General features: G+C 51.4%; 17 non-coding genes across 17 annotated transcripts; 8 read left to right on the forward strand and 9 right to left on the reverse strand.

Annotated features, from left to right (window-relative positions):
- Positions 1-790: 790 nt before the first annotated feature.
- TRNAL-AAG (transfer RNA leucine (anticodon AAG)) lies at positions 791-872 on the reverse strand. Its single transcript has one exon. It is a non-coding gene; the product is annotated as a tRNA-Leu (tRNA).
- Positions 873-2,259: 1,387 nt separating this feature from the next.
- On the reverse strand, positions 2,260-2,341 carry TRNAL-AAG (transfer RNA leucine (anticodon AAG)). The gene has a single exon. It is a non-coding gene; the product is annotated as a tRNA-Leu (tRNA).
- Positions 2,342-2,882: 541 nt separating this feature from the next.
- Positions 2,883-2,954, forward strand: TRNAD-GUC (transfer RNA aspartic acid (anticodon GUC)). Its single transcript has one exon. It is a non-coding gene; the product is annotated as a tRNA-Asp (tRNA).
- A 774-nt stretch (positions 2,955-3,728) lies between these two features.
- TRNAL-AAG (transfer RNA leucine (anticodon AAG)) lies at positions 3,729-3,810 on the reverse strand. The gene has a single exon. It is a non-coding gene; the product is annotated as a tRNA-Leu (tRNA).
- A 541-nt stretch (positions 3,811-4,351) lies between these two features.
- TRNAD-GUC (transfer RNA aspartic acid (anticodon GUC)) lies at positions 4,352-4,423 on the forward strand. Its single transcript has one exon. It is a non-coding gene; the product is annotated as a tRNA-Asp (tRNA).
- Positions 4,424-5,197: 774 nt separating this feature from the next.
- TRNAL-AAG (transfer RNA leucine (anticodon AAG)) lies at positions 5,198-5,279 on the reverse strand. Its single transcript has one exon. It is a non-coding gene; the product is annotated as a tRNA-Leu (tRNA).
- Positions 5,280-5,820: 541 nt separating this feature from the next.
- TRNAD-GUC (transfer RNA aspartic acid (anticodon GUC)) lies at positions 5,821-5,892 on the forward strand. The gene has a single exon. It is a non-coding gene; the product is annotated as a tRNA-Asp (tRNA).
- A 774-nt stretch (positions 5,893-6,666) lies between these two features.
- Positions 6,667-6,748, reverse strand: TRNAL-AAG (transfer RNA leucine (anticodon AAG)). Its single transcript has one exon. It is a non-coding gene; the product is annotated as a tRNA-Leu (tRNA).
- A 541-nt stretch (positions 6,749-7,289) lies between these two features.
- Positions 7,290-7,361, forward strand: TRNAD-GUC (transfer RNA aspartic acid (anticodon GUC)). Its single transcript has one exon. It is a non-coding gene; the product is annotated as a tRNA-Asp (tRNA).
- Positions 7,362-8,135: 774 nt separating this feature from the next.
- Positions 8,136-8,217, reverse strand: TRNAL-AAG (transfer RNA leucine (anticodon AAG)). The gene has a single exon. It is a non-coding gene; the product is annotated as a tRNA-Leu (tRNA).
- Positions 8,218-8,758: 541 nt separating this feature from the next.
- TRNAD-GUC (transfer RNA aspartic acid (anticodon GUC)) lies at positions 8,759-8,830 on the forward strand. Its single transcript has one exon. It is a non-coding gene; the product is annotated as a tRNA-Asp (tRNA).
- A 774-nt stretch (positions 8,831-9,604) lies between these two features.
- Positions 9,605-9,686, reverse strand: TRNAL-AAG (transfer RNA leucine (anticodon AAG)). The gene has a single exon. It is a non-coding gene; the product is annotated as a tRNA-Leu (tRNA).
- A 541-nt stretch (positions 9,687-10,227) lies between these two features.
- Positions 10,228-10,299, forward strand: TRNAD-GUC (transfer RNA aspartic acid (anticodon GUC)). The gene has a single exon. It is a non-coding gene; the product is annotated as a tRNA-Asp (tRNA).
- A 774-nt stretch (positions 10,300-11,073) lies between these two features.
- On the reverse strand, positions 11,074-11,155 carry TRNAL-AAG (transfer RNA leucine (anticodon AAG)). The gene has a single exon. It is a non-coding gene; the product is annotated as a tRNA-Leu (tRNA).
- A 541-nt stretch (positions 11,156-11,696) lies between these two features.
- TRNAD-GUC (transfer RNA aspartic acid (anticodon GUC)) lies at positions 11,697-11,768 on the forward strand. Its single transcript has one exon. It is a non-coding gene; the product is annotated as a tRNA-Asp (tRNA).
- Positions 11,769-12,542: 774 nt separating this feature from the next.
- On the reverse strand, positions 12,543-12,624 carry TRNAL-AAG (transfer RNA leucine (anticodon AAG)). Its single transcript has one exon. It is a non-coding gene; the product is annotated as a tRNA-Leu (tRNA).
- Positions 12,625-13,165: 541 nt separating this feature from the next.
- Positions 13,166-13,237, forward strand: TRNAD-GUC (transfer RNA aspartic acid (anticodon GUC)). The gene has a single exon. It is a non-coding gene; the product is annotated as a tRNA-Asp (tRNA).
- The last annotated feature ends 647 nt before the right edge of the window (positions 13,238-13,884 follow it).

The raw sequence follows: 13,884 nt of genomic DNA on the forward strand, positions 1-13,884 counted from the left end.
ATTCCCCGACGGGGAGGTTAAACCGTTTCTGGATTTTTTTTAGTTCTTGACAAATATTCTTGAAGATTAGGCTGAGTCAAGTAGGGAATGGGTGCCAAGAACTGACTCTTTAAGAAAAAAGCACCGGCAACGCTAGTCATCGTACAATATTTGTGCACAATTGCTTACATTAGGCGGCCGGTCCACTTTATTGAGTCCCCCTCAGCACCATTTAGTGCTCCTGTTGTCTGCGAAGTCCAAATTGTAACCCTGAATCAGTTCCTCTTCTGACCCTTTGTATCATGTTACATGACGAGTAATGATCACCTGTTAGCTTTATCCCTAATTATAACTCTCACTCTTTCCCTGCATCTAACCCTAGCTCTAATCCCATCATTAACCTCGGTCCGGGCACACGCGTGAACCCCTACTCTCATCTCAGCCTCTCCTGGTGATACATCACACCTGGGATCGTTTGCTCCCTGTGGGCTGTGGGAAATTTGCTACCAGCACGCCCTGGAAGTGGGGCTCATTCCGCTGCAACGGGAGGTCTTCCCAGGACGCGTCACAGCTCAACGCAAGAGCTCCTGGGTTTCGAAGGCTCTTGCAGCAAGCCTTCACAAAGCAGCAGGGAGCGCCGTTCCAGATGGGAAACTTGAGACTGGATGTCCAGAAAAGCAAGACGTCAGAAGCGAAACCTTTTTCCTGCAGGGTGTGGCATACCATCCGCTTGCTCATTGCGACAGAGGTGGCACTAATGAAGGAAGAGGTCAACGTTACGTTCTTCTTTAAAATGCAAGGCCAGGAAAAGTGGCAGCGGTGGGATTTGAACCCACGCCTCCGAAGAGACTGGAGCCTTAATCCAGCGCCTTAGACCGCTCGGCCACGCTACCTCCCTGCTAGTCGCCGAAAGCGGAACTTGACCCGTTGCCCGGCCCGCTTTAGTGCTTTGCCTTTTCTCCTTGGAAAGTCTGGAGACAGGCAGTGGAAGGGCAGGCAAACTGTCAGGTGCGCAGAGGAGGGGAGACCATGAGGCAAGGTGGGAGATGGGGGCAAGAAGTGAGAAAAAAACTAATCGCAAGCTAGGGCAGGATTCGGAAAGTGAAGCCGAAAAGGGGCTTAGCATGCAGCCCAGGGGTTTCTTTGACTGTCCTAAGCCCACAGGGACTTTGCCGTCCTCAGCTCATGAGACTTGAGATGGGTAGCTTGATTTGCTGAGGAAATGCGGGATGACAGATTCAACTCTGGAGTCAAACATAGCCCGGAACTATCGCCTTAAACTGAGTTTTAAGCCTGGTGCCGATAAAAAGAAAGAAATTAGCCTTAGATCGGGCAAGCCGTTTGACGGGGGAAAATGAGACCCCCCTAGGCCAGCTAGGTGGTCGCTGGATGCTGTGCAGACATCAGCAGCTGTTCATTTCATGCCCTCACGTCTCCTCGTTAGTATAGTGGTCAGTATCCCTGCCTGTCACGCGGGAGACCGGGGTTCAATTCCCCGACGGGGAGGTTAAACCGTTTCTGGATTTTTTTTAGTTCTTGACAAATATTCTTGAAGATTAGGCTGAGTCAAGTAGGGAATGGGTGCCAAGAACTGACTCTTTAAGAAAAAAGCACCGGCAACGCTAGTCATCGTACAATATTTGTGCACAATTGCTTACATTAGGCGGCCGGTCCACTTTATTGAGTCCCCCTCAGCACCATTTAGTGCTCCTGTTGTCTGCGAAGTCCAAATTGTAACCCTGAATCAGTTCCTCTTCTGACCCTTTGTATCATGTTACATGACGAGTAATGATCACCTGTTAGCTTTATCCCTAATTATAACTCTCACTCTTTCCCTGCATCTAACCCTAGCTCTAATCCCATCATTAACCTCGGTCCGGGCACACGCGTGAACCCCTACTCTCATCTCAGCCTCTCCTGGTGATACATCACACCTGGGATCGTTTGCTCCCTGTGGGCTGTGGGAAATTTGCTACCAGCACGCCCTGGAAGTGGGGCTCATTCCGCTGCAACGGGAGGTCTTCCCAGGACGCCTCACAGCTCAACGCAAGAGCTCCTGGGTTTCGAAGGCTCTTGCAGCAAGCCTTCACAAAGCAGCAGGGAGCGCCGTTCCAGATGGGAAACTTGAGACTGGATGTCCAGAAAAGCAAGACGTCAGAAGCGAAACCTTTTTCCTGCAGGGTGTGGCATAACATCCGCTTGCTCATTGCGACAGAGGTGGCACTAATGAAGGAAGAGGTCAACGTTACGTTCTTCTTTAAAATGCAAGGCCAGGAAAAGTGGCAGCGGTGGGATTTGAACCCACGCCTCCGAAGAGACTGGAGCCTTAATCCAGCGCCTTAGACCGCTCGGCCACGCTACCTCCCTGCTAGTCGCCGAAAGCGGAACTTGACCCGTTGCCCGGCCCGCTTTAGTGCTTTGCCTTTTCTCCTTGGAAAGTCTGGAGACAGGCAGTGGAAGGGCAGGCAAACTGTCAGGTGCGCAGAGGAGGGGAGACCATGAGGCAAGGTGGGAGATGGGGGCAAGAAGTGAGAAAAAAACTAATCGCAAGCTAGGGCAGGATTCGGAAAGTGAAGCCGAAAAGGGGCTTAGCATGCAGCCCAGGGGTTTCTTTGACTGTCCTAAGCCCACAGGGACTTTGCCGTCCTCAGCTCATGAGACTTGAGATGGGTAGCTTGATTTGCTGAGGAAATGCGGGATGACAGATTCAACTCTGGAGTCAAACATAGCCCGGAACTATCGCCTTAAACTGAGTTTTAAGCCTGGTGCCGATAAAAAGAAAGAAATTAGCCTTAGATCGGGCAAGCCGTTTGACGGGGGAAAATGAGACCCCCCCAGGCCAGCTAGGTGGTCGCTGGATGCTGTGCAGACATCAGCAGCTGTTCATTTCATGCCCTCACGTCTCCTCGTTAGTATAGTGGTCAGTATCCCCGCCTGTCACGCGGGAGACCGGGGTTCAATTCCCCGACGGGGAGGTTAAACCGTTTCTGGATTTTTTTTAGTTCTTGACAAATATTCTTGAAGATTAGGCTGAGTCAAGTAGGGAATGGGTGCCAAGAACTGACTCTTTAAGAAAAAAGCACCGGCAACGCTAGTCATCGTACAATATTTGTGCACAATTGCTTACATTAGGCGGCCGGTCCACTTTATTGAGTCCCCCTCAGCACCATTTAGTGCTCCTGTTGTCTGCGAAGTCCAAATTGTAACCCTGAATCAGTTCCTCTTCTGACCCTTTGTATCATGTTACATGACGAGTAATGATCACCTGTTAGCTTTATCCCTAATTATAACTCTCACTCTTTCCCTGCATCTAACCCTAGCTCTAATCCCATCATTAACCTCGGTCCGGGCACACGCGTGAACCCCTACTCTCATCTCAGCCTCTCCTGGTGATACATCACACCTGGGATCGTTTGCTCCCTGTGGGCTGTGGGAAATTTGCTACCAGCACGCCCTGGAAGTGGGGCTCATTCCGCTGCAACGGGAGGTCTTCCCAGGACGCGTCACAGCTCAACGCAAGAGCTCCTGGGTTTCGAAGGCTCTTGCAGCAAGCCTTCACAAAGCAGCAGGGAGCGCCGTTCCAGATGGGAAACTTGAGACTGGATGTCCAGAAAAGCAAGACGTCAGAAGCGAAACCTTTTTCCTGCAGGGTGTGGCATACCATCCGCTTGCTCATTGCGACAGAGGTGGCACTAATGAAGGAAGAGGTCAACGTTACGTTCTTCTTTAAAATGCAAGGCCAGGAAAAGTGGCAGCGGTGGGATTTGAACCCACGCCTCCGAAGAGACTGGAGCCTTAATCCAGCGCCTTAGACCGCTCGGCCACGCTACCTCCCTGCTAGTCGCCGAAAGCGGAACTTGACCCGTTGCCCGGCCCGCTTTAGTGCTTTGCCTTTTCTCCTTGGAAAGTCTGGAGACAGGCAGTGGAAGGGCAGGCAAACTGTCAGGTGCGCAGAGGAGGGGAGACCATGAGGCAAGGTGGGAGATGGGGGCAAGAAGTGAGAAAAAAACTAATCGCAAGCTAGGGCAGGATTCGGAAAGTGAAGCCGAAAAGGGGCTTAGCATGCAGCCCAGGGGTTTCTTTGACTGTCCTAAGCCCACAGGGACTTTGCCGTCCTCAGCTCATGAGACTTGAGATGGGTAGCTTGATTTGCTGAGGAAATGCGGGATGACAGATTCAACTCTGGAGTCAAACATAGCCCGGAACTATCGCCTTAAACTGAGTTTTAAGCCTGGTGCCGATAAAAAGAAAGAAATTAGCCTTAGATCGGGCAAGCCGTTTGACGGGGGAAAATGAGACCCCCCTAGGCCAGCTAGGTGGTCGCTGGATGCTGTGCAGACATCAGCAGCTGTTCATTTCATGCCCTCACGTCTCCTCGTTAGTATAGTGGTCAGTATCCCCGCCTGTCACGCGGGAGACCGGGGTTCAATTCCCCGACGGGGAGGTTAAACCGTTTCTGGATTTTTTTTAGTTCTTGACAAATATTCTTGAAGATTAGGCTGAGTCAAGTAGGGAATGGGTGCCAAGAACTGACTCTTTAAGAAAAAAGCACCGGCAACGCTAGTCATCGTACAATATTTGTGCACAATTGCTTACATTAGGCGGCCGGTCCACTTTATTGAGTCCCCCTCAGCACCATTTAGTGCTCCTGTTGTCTGCGAAGTCCAAATTGTAACCCTGAATCAGTTCCTCTTCTGACCCTTTGTATCATGTTACATGACGAGTAATGATCACCTGTTAGCTTTATCCCTAATTATAACTCTCACTCTTTCCCTGCATCTAACCCTAGCTCTAATCCCATCATTAACCTCGGTCCGGGCACACGCGTGAACCCCTACTCTCATCTCAGCCTCTCCTGGTGATACATCACACCTGGGATCGTTTGCTCCCTGTGGGCTGTGGGAAATTTGCTACCAGCACGCCCTGGAAGTGGGGCTCATTCCGCTGCAACGGGAGGTCTTCCCAGGACGCGTCACAGCTCAACGCAAGAGCTCCTGGGTTTCGAAGGCTCTTGCAGCAAGCCTTCACAAAGCAGCAGGGAGCGCCGTTCCAGATGGGAAACTTGAGACTGGATGTCCAGAAAAGCAAGACGTCAGAAGCGAAACCTTTTTCCTGCAGGGTGTGGCATACCATCCGCTTGCTCATTGCGACAGAGGTGGCACTAATGAAGGAAGAGGTCAACGTTACGTTCTTCTTTAAAATGCAAGGCCAGGAAAAGTGGCAGCGGTGGGATTTGAACCCACGCCTCCGAAGAGACTGGAGCCTTAATCCAGCGCCTTAGACCGCTCGGCCACGCTACCTCCCTGCTAGTCGCCGAAAGCGGAACTTGACCCGTTGCCCGGCCTGCTTTAGTGCTTTGCCTTTTCTCCTTGGAAAGTCTGGAGACAGGCAGTGGAAGGGCAGGCAAACTGTCAGGTGCGCAGAGGAGGGGAGACCATGAGGCAAGGTGGGAGATGGGGGCAAGAAGTGAGAAAAAAACTAATCGCAAGCTAGGGCAGGATTCGGAAAGTGAAGCCGAAAAGGGGCTTAGCATGCAGCCCAGGGGTTTCTTTGACTGTCCTAAGCCCACAGGGACTTTGCCGTCCTCAGCTCATGAGACTTGAGATGGGTAGCTTGATTTGCTGAGGAAATGCGGGATGACAGATTCAACTCTGGAGTCAAACATAGCCCGGAACTATCGCCTTAAACTGAGTTTTAAGCCTGGTGCCGATAAAAAGAAAGAAATTAGCCTTAGATCGGGCAAGCCGTTTGACGGGGGAAAATGAGACCCCCCTAGGCCAGCTAGGTGGTCGCTGGATGCTGTGCAGACATCAGCAGCTGTTCATTTCATGCCCTCACGTCTCCTCGTTAGTATAGTGGTCAGTATCCCCGCCTGTCACGCGGGAGACCGGGGTTCAATTCCCCGACGGGGAGGTTAAACCTTTTCTGGATTTTTTTTAGTTCTTGACAAATATTCTTGAAGATTAGGCTGAGTCAAGTAGGGAATGGGTGCCAAGAACTGACTCTTTAAGAAAAAAGCACCGGCAACGCTAGTCATCGTACAATATTTGTGCACAATTGCTTACATTAGGCGGCCGGTCCACTTTATTGAGTCCCCCTCAGCACCATTTAGTGCTCCTGTTGTCTGCGAAGTCCAAATTGTAACCCTGAATCAGTTCCTCTTCTGACCCTTTGTATCATGTTACATGACGAGTAATGATCACCTGTTAGCTTTATCCCTAATTATAACTCTCACTCTTTCCCTGCATCTAACCCTAGCTCTAATCCCATCATTAACCTCGGTCCGGGCACACGCGTGAACCCCTACTCTCATCTCAGCCTCTCCTGGTGATACATCACACCTGGGATCGTTTGCTCCCTGTGGGCTGTGGGAAATTTGCTACCAGCACGCCCTGGAAGTGGGGCTCATTCCGCTGCAACGGGAGGTCTTCCCAGGACGCGTCACAGCTCAACGCAAGAGCTCCTGGGTTTCGAAGGCTCTTGCAGCAAGCCTTCACAAAGCAGCAGGGAGCGCCGTTCCAGATGGGAAACTTGAGACTGGATGTCCAGAAAAGCAAGACGTCAGAAGCGAAACCTTTTTCCTGCAGGGTGTGGCATACCATCCGCTTGCTCATTGCGACAGAGGTGGCACTAATGAAGGAAGAGGTCAACGTTACGTTCTTCTTTAAAATGCAAGGCCAGGAAAAGTGGCAGCGGTGGGATTTGAACCCACGCCTCCGAAGAGACTGGAGCCTTAATCCAGCGCCTTAGACCGCTCGGCCACGCTACCTCCCTGCTAGTCGCCGAAAGCGGAACTTGACCCGTTTCCCGGCCCGCTTTAGTGCTTTGCCTTTTCTCCTTGGAAAGTCTGGAGACAGGCAGTGGAAGGGCAGGCAAACTGTCAGGTGCGCAGAGGAGGGGAGACCATGAGGCAAGGTGGGAGATGGGGGCAAGAAGTGAGAAAAAAACTAATCGCAAGCTAGGGCAGGATTCGGAAAGTGAAGCCGAAAAGGGGCTTAGCATGCAGCCCAGGGGTTTCTTTGACTGTCCTAAGCCCACAGGGACTTTGCCGTCCTCAGCTCATGAGACTTGAGATGGGTAGCTTGATTTGCTGAGGAAATGCGGGATGACAGATTCAACTCTGGAGTCAAACATAGCCCGGAACTATCGCCTTAAACTGAGTTTTAAGCCTGGTGCCGATAAAAAGAAAGAAATTAGCCTTAGATCGGGCAAGCCGTTTGACGGGGGAAAATGAGACCCCCCTAGGCCAGCTAGGTGGTCGCTGGATGCTGTGCAGACATCAGCAGCTGTTCATTTCATGCCCTCACGTCTCCTCGTTAGTATAGTGGTCAGTATCCCCGCCTGTCACGCGGGAGACCGGGGTTCAATTCCCCGACGGGGAGGTTAAACCGTTTCTGGATTTTTTTTAGTTCTTGACAAATATTCTTGAAGATTAGGCTGAGTCAAGTAGGGAATGGGTGCCAAGAACTGACTCTTTAAGAAAAAAGCACCGGCAACGCTAGTCATCGTACAATATTTGTGCACAATTGCTTACATTAGGCGGCCGGTCCACTTTATTGAGTCCCCCTCAGCACCATTTAGTGCTCCTGTTGTCTGCGAAGTCCAAATTGTAACCCTGAATCAGTTCCTCTTCTGACCCTTTGTATCATGTTACATGACGAGTAATGATCACCTGTTAGCTTTATCCCTAATTATAACTCTCACTCTTTCCCTGCATCTAACCCTAGCTCTAATCCCATCATTAACCTCGGTCCGGGCACACGCGTGAACCCCTACTCTCATCTCAGCCTCTCCTGGTGATACATCACACCTGGGATCGTTTGCTCCCTGTGGGCTGTGGGAAATTTGCTACCAGCACGCCCTGGAAGTGGGGCTCATTCCGCTGCAACGGGAGGTCTTCCCAGGACGCGTCACAGCTCAACGCAAGAGCTCCTGGGTTTCGAAGGCTCTTGCAGCAAGCCTTCACAAAGCAGCAGGGAGCGCCGTTCCAGATGGGAAACTTGAGACTGGATGTCCAGAAAAGCAAGACGTCAGAAGCGAAACCTTTTTCCTGCAGGGTGTGGCATACCATCCGCTTGCTCATTGCGACAGAGGTGGCACTAATGAAGGAAGAGGTCAACGTTACGTTCTTCTTTAAAATGCAAGGCCAGGAAAAGTGGCAGCGGTGGGATTTGAACCCACGCCTCCGAAGAGACTGGAGCCTTAATCCAGCGCCTTAGACCGCTCGGCCACGCTACCTCCCTGCTAGTCGCCGAAAGCGGAACTTGACCCGTTGCCCGGCCCGCTTTAGTGCTTTGCCTTTTCTCCTTGGAAAGTCTGGAGACAGGCAGTGGAAGGGCAGGCAAACTGTCAGGTGCGCAGAGGAGGGGAGACCATGAGGCAAGGTGGGAGATGGGGGCAAGAAGTGAGAAAAAAACTAATCGCAAGCTAGGGCAGGATTCGGAAAGTGAAGCCGAAAAGGGGCTTAGCATGCAGCCCAGGGGTTTCTTTGACTGTCCTAAGCCCACAGGGACTTTGCCGTCCTCAGCTCATGAGACTTGAGATGGGTAGCTTGATTTGCTGAGGAAATGCGGGATGACAGATTCAACTCTGGAGTCAAACATAGCCCGGAACTATCGCCTTAAACTGAGTTTTAAGCCTGGTGCCGATAAAAAGAAAGAAATTAGCCTTAGATCGGGCAAGCCGTTTGACGGGGGAAAATGAGACCCCCCTAGGCCAGCTAGGTGGTCGCTGGATGCTGTGCAGACATCAGCAGCTGTTCATTTCATGCCCTCACGTCTCCTCGTTAGTATAGTGGTCAGTATCCCCGCCTGTCACGCGGGAGACCGGGGTTCAATTCCCCGACGGGGAGGTTAAACCGTTTCTGGATTTTTTTTAGTTCTTGACAAATATTCTTGAAGATTAGGCTGAGTCAAGTAGGGAATGGGTGCCAAGAACTGACTCTTTAAGAAAAAAGCACCGGCAACGCTAGTCATCGTACAATATTTGTGCACAATTGCTTACATTAGGCGGCCGGTCCACTTTATTGAGTCCCCCTCAGCACCATTTAGTGCTCCTGTTGTCTGCGAAGTCCAAATTGTAACCCTGAATCAGTTCCTCTTCTGACCCTTTGTATCATGTTACATGACGAGTAATGATCACCTGTTAGCTTTATCCCTAATTATAACTCTCACTCTTTCCCTGCATCTAACCCTAGCTCTAATCCCATCATTAACCTCGGTCCGGGCACACGCGTGAACCCCTACTCTCATCTCAGCCTCTCCTGGTGATACATCACACCTGGGATCGTTTGCTCCCTGTGGGCTGTGGGAAATTTGCTACCAGCACGCCCTGGAAGTGGGGCTCATTCCGCTGCAACGGGAGGTCTTCCCAGGACGCGTCACAGCTCAACGCAAGAGCTCCTGGGTTTCGAAGGCTCTTGCAGCAAGCCTTCACAAAGCAGCAGGGAGCGCCGTTCCAGATGGGAAACTTGAGACTGGATGTCCAGAAAAGCAAGACGTCAGAAGCGAAACCTTTTTCCTGCAGGGTGTGGCATACCATCCGCTTGCTCATTGCGACAGAGGTGGCACTAATGAAGGAAGAGGTCAACGTTACGTTCTTCTTTAAAATGCAAGGCCAGGAAAAGTGGCAGCGGTGGGATTTGAACCCACGCCTCCGAAGAGACTGGAGCCTTAATCCAGCGCCTTAGACCGCTCGGCCACGCTACCTCCCTGCTAGTCGCCGAAAGCGGAACTTGACCCGTTGCCCGGCCCGCTTTAGTGCTTTGCCTTTTCTCCTTGGAAAGTCTGGAGACAGGCAGTGGAAGGGCAGGCAAACTGTCAGGTGCGCAGAGGAGGGGAGACCATGAGGCAAGGTGGGAGATGGGGGCAAGAAGTGAGAAAAAAACTAATCGCAAGCTAGGGCAGGATTCGGAAAGTGAAGCCGAAAAGGGGCTTAGCATGCAGCCCAGGGGTTTCTTTGACTGTCCTAAGCCCACAGGGACTTTGCCGTCCTCAGCTCATGAGACTTGAGATAGGTAGCTTGATTTGCTGAGGAAATGCGGGATGACAGATTCAACTCTGGAGTCAAACATAGCCCGGAACTATCGCCTTAAACTGAGTTTTAAGCCTGGTGCCGATAAAAAGAAAGAAATTAGCCTTAGATCGGGCAAGCCGTTTGACGGGGGAAAATGAGACCCCCCTAGGCCAGCTAGGTGGTCGCTGGATGCTGTGCAGACATCAGCAGCTGTTCATTTCATGCCCTCACGTCTCCTCGTTAGTATAGTGGTCAGTATCCCCGCCTGTCACGCGGGAGACCGGGGTTCAATTCCCCGACGGGGAGGTTAAACCGTTTCTGGATTTTTTTTAGTTCTTGACAAATATTCTTGAAGATTAGGCTGAGTCAAGTAGGGAATGGGTGCCAAGAACTGACTCTTTAAGAAAAAAGCACCGGCAACGCTAGTCATCGTACAATATTTGTGCACAATTGCTTACATTAGGCGGCCGGTCCACTTTATTGAGTCCCCCTCAGCACCATTTAGTGCTCCTGTTGTCTGCGAAGTCCAAATTGTAACCCTGAATCAGTTCCTCTTCTGACCCTTTGTATCATGTTACATGACGAGTAATGATCACCTGTTAGCTTTATCCCTAATTATAACTCTCACTCTTTCCCTGCATCTAACCCTAGCTCTAATCCCATCATTAACCTCGGTCCGGGCACACGCGTGAACCCCTACTCTCATCTCAGCCTCTCCTGGTGATACATCACACCTGGGATCGTTTGCTCCCTGTGGGCTGTGGGAAATTTGCTACCAGCACGCCCTGGAAGTGGGGCTCATTCCGCTGCAACGGGAGGTCTTCCCAGGACGCGTCACAGCTCAACGCAAGAGCTCCTGGGTTTCGAAGGCTCTTGCAGCAAGCCTTCACAAAGCAGCAGGGAGCGCCGTTCCAGATGGGAAACTTGAGACTGGATGTCCAGAAAAGCAAGACGTCAGAAGCGAAACCTTTTTCCTGCAGGGTGTGGCATACCATCCGCTTGCTCATTGCGACAGAGGTGGCACTAATGAAGGAAGAGGTCAACGTTACGTTCTTCTTTAAAATGCAAGGCCAGGAAAAGTGGCAGCGGTGGGATTTGAACCCACGCCTCCGAAGAGACTGGAGCCTTAATCCAGCGCCTTAGACCGCTCGGCCACGCTACCTCCCTGCTAGTCGCCGAAAGCGGAACTTGACCCGTTGCCCGGCCCGCTTTAGTGCTTTGCCTTTTCTCCTTGGAAAGTCTGGAGACAGGCAGTGGAAGGGCAGGCAAACTGTCAGGTGCGCAGAGGAGGGGAGACCATGAGGCAAGGTGGGAGATGGGGGCAAGAAGTGAGAAAAAAACTAATCGCAAGCTAGGGCAGGATTCGGAAAGTGAAGCCGAAAAGGGGCTTAGCATGCAGCCCAGGGGTTTCTTTGACTGTCCTAAGCCCACAGGGACTTTGCCGTCCTCAGCTCATGAGACTTGAGATGGGTAGCTTGATTTGCTGAGGAAATGCGGGATGACAGATTCAACTCTGGAGTCAAACATAGCCCGGAACTATCGCCTTAAACTGAGTTTTAAGCCTGGTGCCGATAAAAAGAAAGAAATTAGCCTTAGATCGGGCAAGCCGTTTGACGGGGGAAAATGAGACCCCCCTAGGCCAGCTAGGTGGTCGCTGGATGCTGTGCAGACATCAGCAGCTGTTCATTTCATGCCCTCACGTCTCCTCGTTAGTATAGTGGTCAGTATCCCCGCCTGTCACGCGGGAGACCGGGGTTCAATTCCCCGACGGGGAGGTTAAACCTTTTCTGGATTTTTTTTAGTTCTTGACAAATATTCTTGAAGATTAGGCTGAGTCAAGTAGGGAATGGGTGCCAAGAACTGACTCTTTAAGAAAAAAGCACCGGCAACGCTAGTCATCGTACAATATTTGTGCACAATTGCTTACATTAGGCGGCCGGTCCACTTTATTGAGTCCCCCTCAGCACCATTTAGTGCTCCTGTTGTCTGCGAAGTCCAAATTGTAACCCTGAATCAGTTCCTCTTCTGACCCTTTGTATCATGTTACATGACGAGTAATGATCACCTGTTAGCTTTATCCCTAATTATAACTCTCACTCTTTCCCTGCATCTAACCCTAGCTCTAATCCCATCATTAACCTCGGTCCGGGCACACGCGTGAACCCCTACTCTCATCTCAGCCTCTCCTGGTGATACATCACACCTGGGATCGTTTGCTCCCTGTGGGCTGTGGGAAATTTGCTACCAGCACGCCCTGGAAGTGGGGCTCATTCCGCTGCAACGGGAGGTCTTCCCAGGACGCGTCACAGCTCAACGCAAGAGCTCCTGGGTTTCGAAGGCTCTTGCAGCAAGCCTTCACAAAGCAGCAGGGAGCGCCGTTCCAGATGGGAAACTTGAGACTGGATGTCCAGAAAAGCAAGACGTCAGAAGCGAAACCTTTTTCCTGCAGGGTGTGGCATACCATCCGCTTGCTCATTGCGACAGAGGTGGCACTAATGAAGGAAGAGGTCAACGTTACGTTCTTCTTTAAAATGCAAGGCCAGGAAAAGTGGCAGCGGTGGGATTTGAACCCACGCCTCCGAAGAGACTGGAGCCTTAATCCAGCGCCTTAGACCGCTCGGCCACGCTACCTCCCTGCTAGTCGCCGAAAGCGGAACTTGACCCGTTTCCCGGCCCGCTTTAGTGCTTTGCCTTTTCTCCTTGGAAAGTCTGGAGACAGGCAGTGGAAGGGCAGGCAAACTGTCAGGTGCGCAGAGGAGGGGAGACCATGAGGCAAGGTGGGAGATGGGGGCAAGAAGTGAGAAAAAAACTAATCGCAAGCTAGGGCAGGATTCGGAAAGTGAAGCCGAAAAGGGGCTTAGCATGCAGCCCAGGGGTTTCTTTGACTGTCCTAAGCCCACAGGGACTTTGCCGTCCTCAGCTCATGAGACTTGAGATGGGTAGCTTGATTTGCTGAGGAAATGCGGGATGACAGATTCAACTCTGGAGTCAAACATAGCCCGGAACTATCGCCTTAAACTGAGTTTTAAGCCTGGTGCCGATAAAAAGAAAGAAATTAGCCTTAGATCGGGCAAGCCGTTTGACGGGGGAAAATGAGACCCCCCTAGGCCAGCTAGGTGGTCGCTGGATGCTGTGCAGACATCAGCAGCTGTTCATTTCATGCCCTCACGTCTCCTCGTTAGTATAGTGGTCAGTATCCCCGCCTGTCACGCGGGAGACCGGGGTTCAATTCCCCGACGGGGAGGTTAAACCGTTTCTGGATTTTTTTTAGTTCTTGACAAATATTCTTGAAGATTAGGCTGAGTCAAGTAGGGAATGGGTGCCAAGAACTGACTCTTTAAGAAAAAAGCACCGGCAACGCTAGTCATCGTACAATATTTGTGCACAATTGCTTACATTAGGCGGCCGGTCCACTTTATTGAGTCCCCCTCAGCACCATTTAGTGCTCCTGTTGTCTGCGAAGTCCAAATTGTAACCCTGAATCAGTTCCTCTTCTGACCCTTTGTATCATGTTACATGACGAGTAATGATCACCTGTTAGCTTTATCCCTAATTATAACTCTCACTCTTTCCCTGCATCTAACCCTAGCTCTAATCCCATCATTAACCTCGGTCCGGGCACACGCGTGAACCCCTACTCTCATCTCAGCCTCTCCTGGTGATACATCACACCTGGGATCGTTTGCTCCCTGTGGGCTGTGGGAAATTTGCTACCAGCACGCCCTGGAAGTGGGGCTCATTCCGCTGCAACGGGAGGTCTTCCCAGGACGCGTCACAGCTCAACGCAAGAGCTCCTGGGTTTCGAAGGCTCTTGCAGCAAGCCTTCACAAAGCAGCAGGGAGCGCCGTTCCAGATGGGAAACTTGAGACTGGATGTCCAGAAAAGCAAGAC

This window comes from Ambystoma mexicanum, unplaced genomic scaffold, assembly GCF_040938575.1.
Source record: "Ambystoma mexicanum isolate Mex_15411 unplaced genomic scaffold, UKY_AmexF1_1 Mex_scaf20, whole genome shotgun sequence".
Classification (NCBI taxonomy): domain Eukaryota; kingdom Metazoa; phylum Chordata; class Amphibia; order Caudata; family Ambystomatidae; genus Ambystoma; species Ambystoma mexicanum.